At 39.5% G+C, this 20,996-nt stretch overlaps 1 protein-coding gene and 1 long non-coding RNA gene across 6 annotated transcripts in view; one reads left to right on the top strand and one right to left on the bottom strand.

Annotated features, from left to right (window-relative positions):
* The window catches only part of LOC105470413 (pleckstrin homology like domain family B member 2), a 234,215-nt gene that overhangs the window by 49,828 nt on the left and 163,391 nt on the right, over positions 1-20,996 (top strand). For 2 of the 4 annotated variants that reach the window (XM_071092448.1, XM_071092449.1), the window contains exon 1: positions 6,526-6,543. The exons of the other annotated variants lie outside the window; for them this stretch is intronic. The gene's annotated coding sequence lies outside the window, so the exon portion shown is untranslated. Of the gene's footprint in view, positions 1-6,525; positions 6,544-20,996 lie in introns of those variants that run through there. 4 annotated transcript variants of the gene reach the window in all.
* LOC105470412 (uncharacterized) overlaps positions 8,538-20,996 on the bottom strand; it is a 61,482-nt gene continuing 49,023 nt past the window's right edge. The window contains exons 1-3 of one of the 2 annotated variants that reach the window (XR_003015570.2): positions 20,288-20,485; positions 13,879-14,008; positions 8,538-9,848 (exon numbers count right to left, since the gene is read on the bottom strand). This is a non-coding gene — a long non-coding RNA (uncharacterized lncRNA). Of the gene's footprint in view, positions 9,849-13,878; positions 14,009-20,287; positions 20,486-20,996 lie in introns of those variants that run through there. The other variant, XR_011620362.1, reaches the window with a different exon arrangement.

Raw genomic sequence — 20,996 nt, 5'->3', positions numbered from 1 at the left:
GCATAACCCTGCTTTAAAGAGTAAAAGAATAACTTATGGGAAAGCACCAATCAGACACATAGGAGGTGCTCAGTAAAGGAATAGCTCCATCTTCTTTCCTTGTTGGCAGAGGGAAAACATTGCAAGATCATGGGTAGATAAGTGAAATGATGAGCACTATATTATGTTCTTCTCCTTGTTGGAATCATATTGGTGAGAAAGGAGTGCCAGGTTCAAACATCAAATCCCTGAGTTTTACTTTTTCCAATTGTCACTGCAGGTATTTTTATCAAGGCAATGGAAAAAACAGTGCTCCCCATTCCTGGTCAAAGAGGTCTCTGCTAAACAACAAATTATGCCTGTTGCTCAAGGTTCTATCAGATTCCTGGCATCAGATTAGGAGTTCCTTTGAAGAAAAGACTATAGACTCTAATAGAACTCCTTATTAGTCTGCCTTCTGAGAAGGTGTAATAATATGCTCTCTATGGGAACTAGGTAGTCATTTGTTCAACTAACAATTAAGGAAGCACCACTCATAGTTGGTTACATAATTGGCAGATATCTTCCAGTCGGATTATTTTAGAGGCCATAAAGAACAAAATGGTTTTGCTATAAGACATTTTCAAACAAAGAAGAAAGATTTAACTGCTCTGACATATGTACATGGGAAGCCATGCACTATAGGGAATGAGAGTGCAGATTTTGGATTCAGATGTTCCTCAGGTCCAATTTCTTTACTAATTGTGTGGACTTTGGAAAGTTATTTGACTTTTCTGAAATGCCATTTTCTCAGCTGTAAAGTAGTAATGGTAATAGCTTACCTTGCAGGGTTGTTCAGACTTACATGAGATAATAATATATATTATGTGCTTGGTTCATATGGTGTCTAACCCTATAAACAGCGGCCAATAAATAGCAGTTACTGCCGTGCCAAAATTGGACAAGCTATCATCACCAGGGCTCTGTGCCCTGAGTATTTTTGTTTGGCCCTTGTCTTTAGCCAACTGAGCAATACAAAACTGAGTTCCTGAGAAATCTTGGAAATGATAATTCTTTGGTTCTCACCACCCCCATATTGTGAAGTCCATGATCTTCACATGGCAGATTCTCTCCAACCAAAGCCCCCTCAGAATTTTGGAATGGAATTCTGATACCACAACAAGTGCTGTAGAGACTCCATGGGCATGGGGAGCCTGACTGGGAGCAGGGGTTCAAATTGCCCTTGGATCTTATCAGCAGCTCAGAAATGCTACAGGTAGTCAGCTACTAGGAAGTGGAGGCCTAGCCTCTTAATTTTGTTCCTGCTTAGAAATAGGCATACTCTGGGTTGTCATAACCCTGAAAATCTCATAGAATAGCCCTGAACACTCAGCTTGCCTTATCAGAAATAAAGACCACTCTCCATTTAGAGACTGACCAAGAAAGAGACTCCTGCTGTTATAGTAATATGGCTGCCCTTTGACCCCAGGAAGTTCATTATATCTCTTTTCTGACCACAAAAGATTTACTCCAACTCCTCAGGTAAATGTCTCTCCTCTAATAAGGAACCAAGCTCCAAAGATCTTGAAAGCTTTAATATATACCTTTCAGAACTATTCATCCACATAACTAGTAGTCTCTTCATACTCTCTTCACAGCACTTGAGGCATTAAGAGTTGCTCAGTAGGTTGCTGAATTATTGCAACTCGGGAGCCAGACTATGACAGTGAACTGACATGTGCTTGTGGCCACCTGAGCACTGTGTTTTGATGAAGGAAAAGAACCTTTCGCAGATGCAGTAGAGACTTCTGTTTGATGAGGTGAGTGTAGTGCAAGGGAAGCTGCCTATTTCGGATACTCTGGACATAAAATGACATGTAATGAAGACAATCATAACAGAACAGCCTCCACCCTCAACAGTGTTCTGGTGCAATCAAATTTATTTTTCACTTTTAAAACTTTTTTAAAAATACATGATTATTGTAGACAAATATAGTAATATAGAGAAGTAAATTAAAATATTAAACATTTCCCAGAAAACCACCAATATCTAGTATTAATGCTGTAAAACGTATCCTCCTAGTCTCTTTTTAATATATGTATTCATTTTATAAAAATTGTGCCATGGTAAGCATTCTGATATGTAATCTGCTTTTCCCCTTGTATACTATAAACATTTTCCATAAATATTTCTCTCTATTATTATCTTCACTAACTTTTGGTAATGTTTTATTATTGTGTCACAATGATTTAATCAAGTATGAATTATCAATATTTAGATAGTTTCCAGATTTTCAGAATTATAAAAATAGTTTGATGAATTACACCGTAGGTGAATGTTTGTTCTTAACCAATATTCTTTTGTTATAATAAATTTCTATATATGGTGTCTGCTGGGTGAAAGGCTACGTGCAAGACTGTGTTCACACACCCTGCTATGAACACTCCTATACAGGACCCCTGTCAGCAGATGCAATGGTTTGCCTCCTGTGAGTGAACTTTCTGGGTCTTAAGTAAATGTCAAGATGATTCTGTTTTCCCATTTTAGTCTCAGTTTACACTTTCTTATCCGAGGACTCACACTGTTAGTGCTCCCATTTTATTCTCAAAAGTATCTTTGTTGAGGCAGCATTGTATAGGCATCTCATCATGGGGTAGATAAATGCTTACCTTTAAGAGATAATGCAAAACTGTTTTCCAGACTTGTTGCACCAACTCAATCTTCCCAATAGTGTATAAGCAATGCTGTGGATCTGTTGTCAGACTTTTTTGCTTTTAATGAAATGGTTATAAAATGCTATTTTATAGCCACATGTTAAATATGCTTTATCTTTTTTTACATTCTAAATTTCATCAGTGATACATTATAATTGTACATATTTATGGGGTACACGTGATATTTTGATACATGCCCACCATGCGTAATGATCAACTCAGGGTAATTAGGATATCCATTGCCTCATATATTTGTCATTTCTTTGTGTTGGGAACATTTGAAATCTTCTTTCCTAGATACTTTGAAATATCCAGTAAGTTATCGTTAACTATAGTCACCCTACTGTGTTCTCAAACACTAGAACTTCTTTCTACCTAACTATATTTTTGTACCCATTAACCAACCCCTCTTCATCCCTTCCACCCCTTAACCAGCCTTCCCAGCCTCTGGTAACCATCATTCTCCTCTCTACTTCCATGAGGTCAACTTTTTTAGCTTTCACGTATGAGTAAAAACGTACAATGTTTGTATATATGCTCTACTAATGATTTTTATACTTTTACATGTTTTCATGATGGTGATTATCATCTTTTTGCTTCCAGATGCAGGACTCCCTTCAGTATTTCTTGTAAGACCGGTCTAGTGGTGACAAATATCTTCAGTTTTTGCTTGCTTTGGAAATACTTTATTTCTCCCTCATTTCTGAATCATTTCATAATTCTGATATGTATGTATATCCTTTCTTATATTAAAGAGAAAGCACGAGATAATGAATATGAGATTCACATTAGCTCAGATAGGAAGGAGGCATAGGGATGAAATGTGGAGAACTTACAATTAGATATCAGTTATCATCAAGATCTGAGCACCAGGCATGGTGGCTCATGTCTATAATCCCAGCACTTTGGGAGGCCAAGGTGGAAGAATCACTTGAACCCAGAAGTTCAAGACCAGCCTGGGCAACATAAGGAGACCTCCATCCCTACAGAAGAAATTTTAAATTAGCCAAGTGTAGTGGCACACATCTGTGTTCCCAACTACTCAGGAGTCTGAGGTGAAAGGATCGTTTGAGTCCAGGAATTGGAAGCTCTAGTGAGCCATGATCGTGCTACTACACTCCATCCTGGGTGACCAAACAAGACGACCCTGACTCAAATTTAAAAAAAAATAAAAAAGAAAAAAAGAAAAAACTAAATAAACAAAAAAATCTGAACATTCACTTTGGTTGGTATTTTCTAAGGTTTAATCAGAAACAAATAAGCAAACGAATGCAGGCCATGAGTATGTACTAAACCAAGATTATGATTAATTTATTTCTGTGTACAAGAAATCCAATGAAAAGAAGGAAGGATGTGAATATTTGAAGGTTATCTATAGCTGAGGGTAGAGTGACAAGCACCCCTGTGGCCACCAACACTGGGACTACACTGAGTCAGACCCAAAGCCAGCACAGCACTGGGTCTTGCCCAAGGCCCATGATGACCACTGCCTAGGATGTTCCCTCAAAGCCCAAGGGCTCTACAATCAGCAGGTGCCCAATCCAGCCGGGCTTGTGGCCTTGCCTTCAGGGAGCACGCTTTCCCCACCCCACCCAGGCCAGGTCCAGAAATGCTGTCTTTGAGCCAGGGCCCAGGATCAGGAACCTTAGGAATCTACCTGGCGCTCTATTCTACAGTGTCTAAGCTCTCTCCAAAACCATAAGACAGAGTCATTTCTACTCTTCCCTCCCCTTTCCTCAAGCAGAGGAGACTCTTCCCATGGCCACCACTGCCCCAGGCTTGCAGCAAATGCTGCCTGGCTACTACGGACGTTCACTTAAGGCCCGAGAGCTCTTCAGTCAGCTTATGGTGAATACTGCTAGATCTGGGTCTCTCCCTTCAGGGCAGTGGACCCTCCTCTGGTCCAGGGTGCCAAGGCATGGAATTAGGAACCCTAAGAGCCCACTTGGTGCTTTGCCCCCACTGTGGCCGAGCTGATAACCAAGGGCAAGGCAAAGCTCCCTTTACACTCTCCTCTCCTGTTTTCAGGCAGAAAGAGTCCCTCCCCATAGCCACCACAGCTGGGAATGTGCTGGGTCTCACCTGAAGTCAGCATGGCACTAGGTCTCATCCAAGGCCTGCAGCAAATACTGCCTGGCTACCACTGATGTTTATTCAAGGTCCAAGGACTCTTTAGTCAGCAGGTGATGAATCCTTCCAGAACTGGATTCTTCCTTCTAGGCAGTGGGCTCCCTTCTGTGCTGGGGTATGTCTAGAAATGTCATCTGGGAGCTAGAACCTGGAATGGGGGCCTCAGGACTCTGCCTGGTGCTCTAACCTACTGTGGCTGAGCCACTATCCAAGTTTCAAGATAAAGTCCTCTTTAGTCTCCCCTCTCCTTCCTCAAGCAGAAGGAAGGAATCTCCCTCAGAGCTGTGAGCTGTGCTGCCTGGAATTGGGGGACGGGTAACTCAGGCACTCCCTTGTCATCCCAGCTGGTGTCTCACTAGGTTGCGTGCACCCCAAGTCTACTGGCAAGTACAGCACTGGGACTTGCCCAGGAATTGCAGTCCTTGTGGCCTAGACTGCCTTTCAAGTTTATTTAGGATCCCAGACCACTTTAGCCCAGAGGCAATACTTTCCAGAACTCAGGTTCCAATCGCTGGGATGCATGATTCCCCTCTGACTAGGGCTGGTCTAAATGCTCCCTCCATGGGCACTTGCCGATGTCTGCCCTGCTTTACTTTCCACTGTGAAAGGCAGCACTGAGTTCCAATGCAAAGTCCCGCAATCACTGCACTCTCCCTCCCGCAACACGCAGATTCTTTCCCTGGGCCATGTGACTGCTGCTGTGGGATAGGGGAGGGGTGGTGTTGGCAATTCAAGACTGTCTTTCCTATCTTCTTCAGTGCCTCTTTCAGTGGTATGAAGTTAAAACCACATACTGTGATCACTCACCTGATTCTGGGGTCTTATAGATGCTTTCTTATGTGGATAATTGTTCTAATTTGGTGTTCCTACAGGGGGGACAATTGCTGGAGGGTGCTATTTGGCCATCTTGCTTCCTGAAGGTTATTTATAGATACCACTAGATCTGCCCTCCAGAAAGGTTAAATAATTCATATTGCCATAAAAATGAATAAGAGTGCAGATTTCACTGTGTCCTAAATTGCTTTATAAGGCTAAAGTGATTGGATTGGATCCACCTGGGCCATGATACACACCTGAGCTGTGGAATTTCTCTCTGATTCATGAATGGTAAGGCATTTGATCGACCCTTACCATTCTCATCTTTGCCCGAGGCCTGCTCACTTTGGTCTGGTACTGGAGCTAGCATGCAAAGCAGGGCCTACAGCATTTAGCTGAGGGGTGGAACCATCTGAAATGCCTCTGCCACTGTTGTCTTTAATGGCTTTCAGATGTGAAGAGGATCACATGCTCTCCAGCTGTTTTTATGTTCACTCCAGGGGCATTGTCTCAAAATTTCCAAAATATTCTAAAATCGGGGGTATAACTCAGTGGTTGAGCATTTGACTGCAAAATATTCTCAAATCTACCAGTTCTCCACCACTATCATCATGAGTGGTAACAACTAATGTCTAGTTATTGTTTAAGGTGCCATAATTAAAAGGTATGTAAATAAAAGAAGTTCCTTGACCCTCAGAGTTACATTTCTTTATTTTAAGAAATAAGATAGGTATGCTTAAGTCTCCACCCTCAGTCATGGGAAACTGCATTTCAGTAATGTTTAAGAGCTCCTTTTCCTCCCCAAAATGATACAGGAGTGGAGATGGCCAAGGAGAGGATGTACCCTAACTGGAAATTTCAGTCATCACCAAAGTGTACATTGTCATGGTCCATTTGAATGCAGTTGCTTCTGTTCTCTCTGTGGTAAGTCTGAGCTGAGGATCTTTCATTAAGAGTCTCCACACAGTCCTCCACAACGCTGCCTCCATCAACAATCTTGCCATCTCCAGTGAGTCACATGGGAGCAGAACTAGGTCCCTACAATATTTATTTGAAAGTAAATAGGCATTTGATAAACAATCTCACTTCCATACATCTTCAAGTCTTTGGAAATCCCCCTCTCTTTCCCACCCACACTGCCTCCTCTAATCCTTGGAGCTCCTCCTCCTTTTGGATAATCATTCCACATGCCTCAGTTTACCTACTTTTCATAAGTAAAGACCTGGGTAGGGTTTTCTTGGTTTTTGTTTTTGAGACAGAGTCTTGCTCTGTTGCCCAGGCTGGAGTGCAATGATGTGATCTAGGCTCGCTGCAACCTCCGCCTCCCGTGATCAAGCAGATTTTCCTGCCTCCACCTCCCCAGCAGTTGGGATTATAGATGTGTGTGTGCCACCCCACCCATCTAATTTTTGTTTTGTTTTGTTTGTTTGTTTGTTTTGAGATGGAGTCTCACTCTGTTGCCCAGGCTGGAGTACAGTGGTGCGATCTCAGCTCACTGCAACCTCCGCCCTCCGAGTTCAAGTGACTCTTCTGCCTCAGCCTCCTGAGTAGCTAGGATTTCAGGTGCCTGCCACAACGCCCGGCTAATTTTGTGTATTTTTAGTAGAGACGGGGTTTCATGATGTCAGCCAGGCTGGTCTCAAACTCCTGACCTCAGGTGTCCACCTGACTCGGCTTCCCGAAGTGCTGGGATTATAGGCATGAGCCACCACATCCAGCCAAGACCTGTTTTCTTTAGCAGGAGAGAGAAATAGAATAATGCCTTTTCATTTTTACTAGATGTGGTGAAGACAAAGTAAATGCAACTTAAAAAGAAACAAGCAAACAAAATTCCCGAAATGTTAAGACACTGTCTTGTTGATTCTGCCCTCAAAATATGTCCAGAATCTAACTACTTTTCTCCAGCTCCTTTGCTGTTACCTAATTCAAGCCACTATCATCCTGATGTTGTCCCTTTCTGAATTCTGGTAATTCTCTCTATCTCCTTAAACCAATCTCTGAATCCACATTTGTTCGCTTCTAACAGATTCTCCACAGAATAGCCAGAAGGAGATTTTATTTTATTTTTTATTGTTTTTCAGACAGACTCTCGCTCTGTCGTCCATGCTGAAGTGCAATGGCATGATCTCGGCTCACGGCAACCTCTGCCTCCCGGATTCAAGCAATTCTTGTGCCTCAGCCACCTGAGTAGCTGGGATTACAGGCATGCATCTGGCTAATTTTTTTTTTTTGGTACTTTTAGCAGAGACAGGGTCTTGCCATGTTGGCCAGGCTATTCTCAAACTCCTGACCTCAAGTAATCCACCTGCCTTGACCTCCCAAAGTGCTGGGATTACAAGCATGAGCCACTGTGCCTGGTCCAGGCAGTAGATTTTAAAAACACAATCACATTGTGTAACATCCTCAAATAGTAAGATATACAATCATAAAATGAAAAATTCTTATCAAGATCTACAAGGCCTTCTAGTGTTATTCCCTATTGCTCTACTTTAGGTTATTGATACGACCGGTTTTGTTTGTTTTTAAACTTCCCCTAACTCTTTTCTAGCTCAGGATTAGTCTACCCCTTTACCTAAAATCTTCTTTTCCTGACTACCTTCTGGTCATGCCTCATGTCTTAGCTAAATGTGATTCCCTCAAAGAAGACTTTCATTGATGCCATAATCTAAATGAGTGACCCTGCTTTAGTTTCTCATTATGCTTATTGTCATTCTTAGCATTGCCACAATATGTCATTATCTATGTGTTGACGTGATTATTTACTCAATATCTATTTCCCCCACTGACCACATATCACCAGTGCCTAATGAATAGCAGATGCTAAAGAAATTAACAAATGAAAAGCAAAGATGTGGAACTTTGAATAGTTTAAGTTCTATTTAGGCAGACACACACACACACGCACGCGCACACACACACACACACACAGGGTAGTTATTGTGGGTTATAGACCATCTCACTTTCCTAATTCTCATCTCAGACACTGAGTAACTACAGGCCCAGTCATTGCCACAGAATTTTTGCTTCATATTCTTGTTGACTGCCTTACTTGAAAGCAATTCAATCCATGTGTAAGGATTCCATTAGACAGTCTGTCATGAGACAAAGGCAAAAAATCCCTCGGTTCTATTTTTGCTACCATCTGTGTCTTTTTAAATTCTTCCTATATGTGGAATTTTTTCATTGCTTTATTTGACTTCTGTAAATCTGCTAAATATGTTTACAAGCAACTTCCACAACCCTTCTCCACCATCACTCCCACTTTGATGTCATCCCATTTTAGAACTGGATAGATATTTAAGATCCTCTTAACTTTGCAGACAACAGAACAACCAAGCCTCAGAGAAATGAAGTGATTTGCTGAAAGCTACTCAGTTGTGATTACTAATTGTAGAAAAATAGAGCAGAGTGCAGTGGTTTGTGACTGTAATCACAGCCCTATGGGAGGCCACTGTGGAAGGATCGCTTGAGCCCAAGAGTTTGAGGCCAACCTTGGCATTATAAGTGAGACAACCATCTCTATAAAAACATAAGAACATTAGCTAAGTGTAATGGTGCACGCTAGTAGTCCCAGCTATCTGGGAGGCTGAGGTGAGAGGATTCCTTAAGCCCAGGAGGTTGAGGCTGCAGTGAGCCAAGATTATGCCACTGCACTCCATCCTGGGTGGTACAGTGAGACCCTGTGTCAAAAAATTAAAATTTGAAAAATTTGAAAAACAATTGTAGAGGAATAGAAAGCAAAGTGAGCTTCTAAAACCTTGGCCCTTATAATTTACTCCCAAATTTTCTATCTTAAAAAAAGAGAAGAAAAAGAATCAGGGAACATTTTAAATCTGAGAGTGTTCCAATTCCTCAAAAGATGTTTAAAAAGTCAGTTTTTACCATCATTCTGAAGAAAGCAAGGAAATAAGACCTAAAAATATTTAAAACTCAAATCATCTGTATAGGAAAATTTCAGTATGTTCTAGGCTTCCTTGTGTTTACTTTTCAGACTGCTTTCTGTAATCAAGTAAGATTAAGTGAAAATTACCTGGGCCACAGAACTGCAATGAAATTATTAAAGCATTTATTTAAAATATTTTCAGTCAGGTGCAGTGGATCTTACCTGTAATCCCAACACTTTGGGAGGCCGAGGCGGGAGGATCACTTGAGCCCAGGAGGCCAAGGCTGCAGGGAGTTATGATCATGCCACTGTCCTCAAGCCTGCATGACAGGGCCGGAACCTGTCTCTAATAAAAATAAAATAAAATAAAACGTTATTTTCTCTTTAATCTGAACAATTCTAGGATCTGGCATCTTTGATGTTTCCAATACAATCAATTTCAAAATATGTGCTGAATTTTTACTATGCAAAGGAGTGTTGTTTGGGCCTCATATGAGGGCCAAGAAGGTGAGCTCACATGGAGACAGGCTGTATGAGTCCACTCTCATGATGCTAATAAAGACATACCCAAGACTGGATAATTTGTGAAAGAAAGAGGTTTAATTGACTCATAGTTCAGCATGGCTAGGGAGGCCCTAGGAAACTTACAATCATGGCAGAAGAGGAAGCAAACACTTCCCTCTTCACATGGCGGCAGCGAGGAGAAAAATGAGAGCCAAGTGAAGCAAGAAGTCTCTTATAAAACCATCAGACCTTGTGAGAACTCACTATCACAAGAACAGCATGGGGGAAACCACCCCCATGATTCCATTACCTCCCATTGGATCCCTCCCATGACACCTGTGGATTATGGGAACTACAGTTCAAGATGAGATTTGGGTGGGGACACAGCCAAATCATATCACAGACATTAAGAAGCTGGTACTCTTATTATAATGGGAGAAGCCCACATAGTCAAAAAAATTACTCTGAAATCTATCATGGTGTCAGCACAATTTGAACACAGACTGCTGTAAATAAAAGAGAAATAGTAGTCTTTGAATTTAATACTAGAAAAAATATTAGAAGAGAAAATTAAATTCTACTTCAATTCTTCACATTGGTGAGGTAGACAGCTTCAACTGGTCTTAAAAATATAGACTGATTTTCTATAAATTATTTTTTGAAAGCTAGAAATACACTAGAAATATGTCATACCAATCAGAAAAAAAAAAAATTCTAAAGGAAGGTGAGGGACAGGAATAAACAACTAAATGTGAAATTGTCTCAAAGACATCAGGTTGGGTACTGAATTAAGTTTGTCTTAAAATCAAATTATAGAGACTTCCAGCAGTTTCACTGCTGGAAATTTATACTATGAATATATTCCTACGTGAAGATATCTATTGTGCTTTTCTGTAATTTACAGAAACTGAAAACAACGTTATGTATTCATCAGAAAGGACTGCTTTATTTAACTGTGTTCAATACATATCATAGAGTACTATGCACTCCTGAAAATGAATGAGGGAGATCTAGAGGTACAAATATGGGAGGAGGTCTAAGAAATATTACTAAGTGAAAGGCAAGGAAAATAACTATACAGAAATATAAACAGAATCCTGTTTGTGCAATAACAAGATTGTATAAATATACTCCTCATAAAGCATTCTTAGGAGAATACTCGAGAAACCTTTTTTTTTTTTTTTTTTTTTTTTGAGATAGGGTCTTACTCTGTTACCCAGCCTGGAGTACAGTGGCACAATCACAGCTCACTGCAGCCTCAACCTCCCTGGGCTCAGGTAATCCTCTCACTTCAACCTCCCAAGTAGCTGGGACTACAGGCATGCACCATCATGCCCACCTAGTTTTTGCAATTTTCTGTAGAGATGGGGTTTTGCCACGCTTCCCCAGCTAGTGTTGAATTCCTGGGCTCAAGTTTCTGCCTGCCTTAGCTTCCCAAAGTGCTGGGATTACAGACATGAGCCACCATGCCAGGCCAGGAAACTCTTAGTGAGCATATCTTTGGAAAATGAGACTGGGAAGTTACACGAAAAGAAATTTTTATTTTATGCCCTCTGTGTCTTTTGATTATTTTTAAATTATGGAGAGGTATTACTTTTGTATTACTTTTTGTTTATTAAATTCCTATACTATTATGCATATATCATTTTAAAACTATAGTTCTTTTAAGTTAAGTTTACTTGGGAAAATGTCCTAATTTCTTTTCTCATTGTATGTCTTTAGTTTCTATATTCCAGTGACTCTGTTGTGGATTATGTGTTTGCCCTAGCTTTTCCCATCTCTAATAACGTCATGAACTGGCATTTCTGAATTTTCATTTTTATTATTGGACTCTTTAATCCTGCTTGTTTTAAGAAGCATTTTGCAAGTTACATGTTAACTAAGACACAGTACCTGATTTAAAGGGGGCATAAAATGCAGTGGGAGAGACAGAAACTATTTTTACTTCATAAAATCCAGTTTTATAAAAAGCTCTGTTAATAACACTAAGGTAGTATGAGAACACAAAAGAAAGCATACTAAATTTGGTTGGGGAAAGAATCAAGGAAGATTTCCAGGAAGTTATGACAATTAAGATCAGTCTTGAAAAGATGAATCAGCTAGTACAAGTATAATACATGGCCTTCATAGATCATTTTGCATGCCTTATAATTAGTGAAATTTAGATATAGAAGAGATCTTAAATAATATTAAATGTAATATTCTCATTTTTAAAATAGCAAAACATGACTTGTTAAACAACATGGGCTGTGGGGTCAAATTAAATGGCCAATACAGAGTAGACACTTAATAAATATTTGTTCCCTTCAGAACTGGCTACATAAATTACAGGGCCCAGTGGAAAATGAAATACAAGGCGCCTTGTTCAAAAGTTATTAAGAATTTCAAGACAGTCACAACAGAGTGTTAAAACAAGCATAAGCCCTTCTGAGCACAGGGCTACATTGAAATAAGCCACAGTTCTGGGGTTCATGAAGCAGGCCTCCCTCCCTCCTCTAATCTAAGTTCCAAGGGCTAAGTTGATGCAGAAATTAAACAAGAACTCAGGTCTCCTTTGGACACAAAGACCTCAAAATTTTAAAAGCTCATAAACAGTCTCTTCACCCAATATTTTTAACTGAGGGGACATGAAGATCTCATATTTATCTTTATTTATTAGTTAATCAATTTGTACCTTTATTCATTCATGTCACAAATATGAATAAATGTGTCCCAAGAGCCTAGGACAAAGCTGGTTCATAATAGGTATTCAATGAAGAGTAGGTGAATGATGGATGACCAGATGAATGAGTGACTAAACAATAAGCTACAATTGAGTATTATTGCCCATAAAAAGAAATAAAATTTTGATGCATGTAACACCATGAATGAACCTTGAAAACATTATGCTAAGTGAAAGGAGACAGACACAAGAGATCACATATCATATAATTACATTTATATGAAATGTGTGGAATAGTCAAGTCTATAGAGACAGAACGTACATTAGTGGTTGCTGGGTTCTGGGAGGAGGGAAGAGTAAGGAGTGACTGCTCATGGATATGGGTGTTTTGTTTTGTTTTGTTTTGTTTTGGAATGATGACAATGTTCTGGAATAAGATAGCAGTGATGGTTACACAACTTTGTGAAAGTACTAAATATCATCGAATTCCACACTTCATAAAGGGTGGATATGATAGTATATGAATTATATCTCAATTTTTAGAATGTAAAACAATAAATTAACCAAGATAGAAAGATTTAAGTAACTTGCTAAAAATTGATTTGCTGTTACTTGTGATGACTGTGCATCTAACATCAAAACTTTTGGCTCCTAGTTCAGGCTTTCTCCAGTCTATCAAGCTACTGCCCAGAAAACTGCAGAGTGCTGCCAGCTATCTCTATGGCTCCATGGAGCACTGTGCTTACATACGAGAAACCTCTCTTGTACCAAAGTGTAAATACAGTGGTGGCTGCATTCTGCCTCCAGAGGATCTGGCCTACCGAGTGAAGAATAAAGGGGAGACAGAGCAAGGGGAGAGCCCTTTCCAAGAGATTCCTCATTTTCTCTTTGTTGTCCTAGACACCACCCACTGACCTTGTATCTCAGGTCTTGGTTGAGAAACCAAAATAACTAGTGACACTCCTATGATGCCTTGGCAACATTCCCTGATAACTTAGAATATTTATTTCCTGTTTTCCCAACTCTCATTTATTTCCATGCTAGCATAGAGCAAGATGACATGTAACCTCTTGTGAAATGCTTGATATTTGTCCGTTAGAAGAGACATTAGGACTAAAAATTTTGCAAATAGTAAAATAACAACACTCATAGCTTGTTCTTGTGCGTAATATGTGAAAGTTTTCTAAACTGTATTTTAGTTTTAACTTACATTCATTTGTTACAGCAGAGTGAGGCAAGCATCATTTTTCTCCACTTTTTCACTTCTAGTTTATGATCCTCTCTTCTTCCTTACCAAGAGAATCAATAAGGGTGGGTGTTGTGAACACATGTTTTTTGTCCTGTCAGGAAAAGTTAAAGGTTAAGGTCCTGCTCCCAAATGATAGATAATTAATCATCATTAAAATGGCAACCTGTCACTGGAAAAGGAAAAGCAGAAATATAAAATAAAGCAGATATATGATATCAGGTAGCAACAAGGATGTCACAGATTTAATGAGTATAGGGGATGTTGCACAAAAAGTTTTATGCTAACCTCTAGAAACAAAAGAAAAAGCAGAAATGGTCTATATGTTCATAGTCTGTATGACCATCTCTCTAATTTTGAAATCAGCAGTCATTCCTTGGTTGGCATATGCTACTTGGGAGTGAAGGATGGAAGAACACAGAGAACAAAAGTTTCATCGTTAAGCTGTGAAGCAGAGAGAACAGGCAGCTAGGCAAAACTTATGCGGTTCTTCAAATTTCTGATGGGGATCAGAGTGCCTCTCCCTCACTGACAAATATGGAATGGAATGTAAGGCTGCTACTCACAGGGTTCTCTGCAATCCTGAGATTGGTTCTGTTCTAGCCAAAGCTCTTGGCTAGAACAAGATTCCTGTAAGCTCCAGTCCAGTTGAGACTTCCTGGGAGAATGTGCCTCTGCTGCCCCTTGCAGAACTCCTGGACATCTTAGTGACAGCCCCACCCCCACCACTAGTCTTCCCAGAATTCGAGCTGTGAGAACACATCAATTCCTGCCTCGGGCATTTGAGTCCATTTTCAGTGAACTCAGGATAGTTGAATGGAACACCATCTCACCCACCAGCTGGCTAGCATATGACGGGGAGGAAATCATGGGCTTTGAAATCAAACAAACTCAGGTTCTTACATTCACTAATCACACTCAGAAACTATATTCTTTGTAGAATTTGAAAGTGTTAACCTCATTAAGCCTTACTTCCTCAGCTATAAAACATGAATATAACGATATTTTTTTCTCCAGTGTTGCTTTAAAACAAAGTGAGATAAAGAATGAAAATTTCCAATTTACAAATCTTTCTTAACAAAGTATAAATTTCTTCCTTTCTATTCCAAAGTTAATGACTTCAGGTCAAACGGTATCTTGAGAGTGGGGGGATTCTGAGGGATCAGTTTCAGATCAAATTCGTGTAATCAGTTGAAAACATCCTGTTTGATTAGTCCCCTTAAACTCTTTATGTGGCCTTTCCTGTCCTCTGTCTATTTCAGTTTCTAAACTTTTGTTCAGTATCACATCTCTAAAGAAGCCTTTTTAGACATTTTTTCTGATCGTGCTTTCCTCCATAAGATTTAATGCCACAGAGACACTATTATGTTTGTTTATGGACTGCATATAGGTATATCTGTGCTTTATACATTAATATAGTAAGAAAATGTTAACCCCCGCCAAGAACCAATTTTCACCCTTTGCTGGACGATATTGCTCCTATTGAGAACACATGGTCTATAAACAAACAAAAAGTTAGAAGAATGTGTGAAGAGATAATCTTTCAAAGCCTGTGAAAGAAGACATTATTGAATTCTTCTTCAGAACAGAGTCTTCCCTTCATCATCTCATAACTATTAGAGGTAGAAAACTTTGGCCAAGTTTTAACAATTTCTTAATTTCCTCTGTTTAGCCAATGATGTTCAGGTCAACCTCTTAGAAATAAAGAAAGAAGCCTCAGATGCAAAAAAGTAAATGATGACCCTAGGTCTCAACCTACTGATGTGTTGTTTTCTACTCAGAGTACATGATATACTATCTGTAGCACAAGTACAGTAGTAATGGAGCTCAACCTCAAAAAATGAGTCCCACATCACTTGACAAATAGGTTTCTACTTTACTCTATGTGGATGTCCAGATTTTGCCCAATTAAACTTTTGTTTCTTATTTAAAATTACAGCTAACACTTATAATTGAAATTTTGAGGGGAAAACTTTGCTAAACTGCAGTGTTTATTTGAATTTTTAAATAACTGTGATGCTGAACAGTAAGAATTAATTTGCACACAGGGCTTCTAAAAAGTGGGCCACTTCTTATTTTGAGAAAAACTTCAAAATTATGTAATAAATTTCATTGAGAAATAAAATATTGAAATAATTAACAATAGAACAATACCAAGTTTTTGGTGAAATAAAAAGTTATTCATTTGAAAAAATAAAATAATAGAACAATACTAGGTGCTGGGGAGGATGTGGAGCAACCAGAAGTTTTACACAGTGCTAGTAAGAATGTAGAATTTGAAAGTGTTAACCTCAGTCACTTTGGAGAACAGTTTGGCAATTTCTTAACACGTTAAACATACCCGTGCCCTGTTACCCAACAAGTCTACTCCTAGATATAGGAATTTACCCAAGATAAATGAAACACAAGTCCACAAAAGACTTGTACATAAATGTTTACAGCAGCTTTATTCATTATAGCCAAGAACAAATTATGATATATCCATACAATCTAATACTACTCAACAATAAAAAAATTGCTGGATAAATGCAACAACACAGATGAGTCTCATAAACAGCAAGCTTAGTAAAATAAGCCAGACCCAAAAAAGTACATACTGCTTGGTTCCATTTTTATGGAATGCTAATAAAGACAAATCTAATCTATAGTGACAGAAAGCAGGTCAGTGGTGCCTGGGGCCAGGGGTGGTGAGTGGCGGGGTGAGTGGGAAGGACACAGGGAAATTTTGGGGTGATGGAAATGTTTATATCTTGATTGTGATGGTGGTCACATAGATGTAGGCAAAAAAAGAAAAAACAAGAAAAAACAAGATTCAAGAAGGCAATAAAGAAGCCAGTCACAGAAGACTACATTTTGTATTATATAAAATTCCATTTATATGAAATTTCTAGAAAAGGCAAAACTATAGAGACAGAGAATTGGTCAAGACTTATTAATTGTATACTTAAATGGGTACATAAAAAAAAAACAGGTCAAAATGTTGTTAAAGATGCAACAATTCAAGTTATCTACTGTGAAAATGCCATAAAGAGTTAGTATCTCTAGAATCACTACAGCTGTCATCTTCTAGTGCAAGCCCCAGTACCATTTTTAACAGCCTTATTGAGGAATAATTTGCATATCATAAAATTCTCCCATTGTAAGTGTACAGTTGTAGAACTTTTGATGACTATATATGATTATACAACCAGCACCACAGTCCAGTTTAAAACATACCCATCATGCCAGGAATTTCCCTCTCACCTGTGGCAGTCAATCCCCTCTCCTACCCCAGCCAACCACTGAACCAATTCTCTGTCTCTGTAGTTTTGCCTTTTCTAGAAGTTTCATATAAGTGGAATTTTATATAATACAAAATGTAGTCTTCTGTGACTGGCTTCTTTCTTGCCTTCTTGAATCTTTTCTTTTTTCTTCTTCTTTTTTTTTTTTTTTTTTTGAGACAGAGTCTCACTCTGTCACCCAGGTTGGAGTGCAGTGGCTTGATCTTGGCTCACTGCAACCTCTGCTTCCCGGGTTCAAGCAATTCTCGTGCTTCAGGCTCCTGAGTAACTGGGGCTATAGGCACCAGCCAGCACACCTGGCTAATTTCTGTATTTTTAGTAAAGACAGGGTTTCACCACATTGGCCAGGCTGGTCTTGAACTACTGACCTCAAGTGATCTGCCTGCCTCGACCTCCTAGAGTGCTGGGATTACAGGTGTGAGCCACCGCACCCAGCCCTTCTTTTTGTTTAATAATTTTTTTTTTGGAAATTGGGTTTCACCGTGTTGTCCAGGCTGGTCTTGAACTCCTTCCCAGGCTCAAGCACTCCTCCCACTTCGGCCTCCCAAAGTGCTGGGATTACAAGCATAAGCCACCATGCCCAGCCCCTTTTTGTTTTCTTAAGATGAAGAAGTTCCAGTTATAGGACTTGTAAGAGACATTAGTTGCAGGTCCAGGAAAGAGCACACATTTGCCAATTCTCCGTCCAGGACTTAGCTGTGACACCAGGCTATTGTCAGGATACAGTGTACTAGAATAGGAAAAAAACAAACCTGGTTTAGAGCATCAGAATGGCTATTTCTAGCCATCCAACTGAACTTCTGTGAGATTCAATTTTCCCTTATATAAAATGAGGATAATAATGTCTAATGCATAGCTCTGTTGTGAGGAATAAATTAAGTGTACAAAGTACCTAACGTAGAGACAGGCAAACATTTGGAATTTAACAAATGAAAATTGCTGACTAGAAAATCACTTAAAGTACAAATATGTTCATCTTGAGACAAAGAACATAAAGAGGGAAAGTCATAAATGTCAGAAATTGAAGATTAAGGTTTAAACATTGACTTATTTAAATCTCAAAAGAAGCATGAATCCCCACCAGGCATAGTGGCACACACCTGTAATCCCAGCAGCTCTGCAAGCTGAGTTGGGAGGATTGCTTGCGGCCAGGAGTTTGCCCAGGAGGCCTGGGCCACATAGGAAGACCCCATCTCTACACAAACAATAAAAATAAATAGCCAGGCATAGGATTTTTTAAATTTACACACCTGTAGTCCAGTAGTCCCACTTGTAGTCCTGACTACTCTGGAGGCTGAGGCTGAAGGATTGCTCAAGCCCAGGAATTGAAGGCTGCAGTGAGCTATGATGGAGCCACCGCACTCCAGCCTGGACAACAAAGTGAGACCCTGTCTCGAAGAAGAAGAAGAAGAAGGAGAAGGAGAAGGAGAAGGAGAAGAGGGAGAAGAGGAAGAGGAGGAGGAGGAGGAGGAGGAGGAGGAAGAGGAGGAGGAAGAGGAGAAGGAAGAGGAAGAGGAGGAAGAGGAGGAAGAGGAAGAGGAGGAAGATGAAGAGGAAGAGGAGGAAGAGGAAGAAGAGGAAGAGGAAGAGGAGGAAGAGGAAGAGGAGGAAGAGGAAGAAGAGGAAGAGGAAGAAGAGGAAGAGGAAGAAGAGGAAGAGGAGGAAGAGGAAGAAGAAGGAAAAGGAGAAGGAGGAGAAGACGAGGAAGAAAGAAAAGGAGGAGGACGAGGAGGAGAATGAATCTCACAGATTTAAGACAGTGCCAGCTAAATTGGGAATTTGCTAAATGTAGTTAACTGAACATTGCTTTATTTCCTTGATAAGAAGACCATTTTATAAATAATCTTTTTTTTTTTTTTTTTTTTTTTTTTTTTTGCCTGATTTTATGAGTAACTCAATAGTTCTCAGGCCTGGCTGCACATTAGAGTCACCTGGGGAGTGTTAAACATTACCAATGCCTGGGACCCAGCCCAGAAATTCTGATTTCATTGGTCTGGAAAGGGGCCGGGGCATTGGTGATTTTAAAGTTTCTCCTGGCAGTATTAATGTAAAACCATTGTACAGAACTCATGGCAGCATTAACAATTTGATTCTCTGGGTCTTAGGGAATGGGTTCAAAATTGTGGACTGAACTGTCTTTAAAGTATGCCACTCTGACATCTTAGAAAGAGATAAACCACAGAGACTAGCTGTACCCACCCAGATGTTCCATCCACAGATGATCTTTTCTTCTTTTTCTACATGGTGTTGTATGTTTGTGCAATCAAACATAAGGGCTTTGTATGAATGACTTTAGCTATGTCTGCTTGGAAAAAGGAGGTTGCCCTTCACCTCCTATGTTGCCACTTTTCTTTTGAGTCCTCAGTCAGAGCTGGGTGTTTAAACACATATTCTGTTTTTGTTTTTGTTTTTGTTTTCATCTTTTATTTTGGATTCAGGGGGTGCACATGCAGGTTTGTTATATGGGTATACCGCGTGGTGCTGGGGTCTGAGTCATGTATGATCCTGTCACTCAGGTAGTGCAGAAACAGTAAACATGTATTCTTAAGCATACATGCATATCTCATGAGTCACAACTTCAAGAAGACAAATACAATCTGCGGGACTGGTGCTCTAATTAAAAACTCTAAAGACTCAAGAGGCCTGGACAAGTCTCCTACCCTCTTTGGTCTTCAAATACTTAATTTGTTCAATTAATGGATTTCCTTTTATAACCCTAAGGTATTTTCCAGTTACTATGATTCACTGGTTGTAATTCTCATAACTAATATAATAAAGAGCAAATTCTTTATATAGCATCCATTTAGAACTTCACTACTAGTACTAAACGATTCCTAAAATAAGAGTTATATCTCTGTTAAAGTCATTAGTACATTCACATAAATAATATCTTGGTCTTTGACTAGTATATTTATTTACCGAGAAATGCAGTGGTTTAATCTATACTTTCCAGGGAACTGACTGCTGTCATCGAGGAATAGTCACATAAATAAATTATTGTTCTTCACACATAAGTACTCACAAAACCTTAGTTAACTGATTAGTTATTCAACTATGATATTGTGAAACTGTAACATGACATTAATCATTACCTGGTGAAATGATCATGGGCCTTTGTGTGATGCTGCGGCTTCCTGGGAAACTCACTAATGTATTCTCATAAACCAGATGTGCCAGAAGAAAGCTCTTGCTGTGGAATTGATGGAGAGTTTGTTTAAAGAAAGGAAAACAACTCTAAATAGTAAAATAAATATTTTCTTCTGCCTTTGGGTGACCTTATGCTCAACCTCTTCCCTTATGAGAATGCTGTCTCCAAGCCTGTGGTTTTGTGGCATGTCAGTAATCTGAAAAGTCTATCTGAAGTCCAGCAATGGGCCACTGCCCAGCCTCACAAACCTGATTTCCTCTTCGTTCCTCCACCAACACTCACATACTTATTAGCTCCCTCAGTTCTTAAAATGGATTCTCTTCCTCTAATGCCAACTTACCACTATATATCAGGTTTTTAACCCTGAAATATCTTTAGTAAGGTTGCTTTTCTTTGTTTCTAAGGCAAAGCCTGGCAGATTTATCCATCATCAAGAAGCTCTGATTTGTGATGGTGCTAAGGTTGGAAGAAATATGAATCAATGAAATAACTTACCTGAAGTAAGAGTCACTTTAAATTAAGTTTATCAGCCCAGTCACTTGTAGAGGTTTGAAGACAATAGTCATGATGTAATAGAGTATGCAAACTCAAGAGTTTAGATATACCTTAAGAATATAATGGAGTAACAAATTTCAGTTATGCAAGATGAAGAT

The sequence above is a fragment of the Macaca nemestrina genome, chromosome 2 (genome assembly GCF_043159975.1).
Source record: "Macaca nemestrina isolate mMacNem1 chromosome 2, mMacNem.hap1, whole genome shotgun sequence".
NCBI lineage: Eukaryota > Metazoa > Chordata > Mammalia > Primates > Cercopithecidae > Macaca > Macaca nemestrina.
This window is presented reverse-complemented; position numbering and strand designations above follow the sequence as displayed.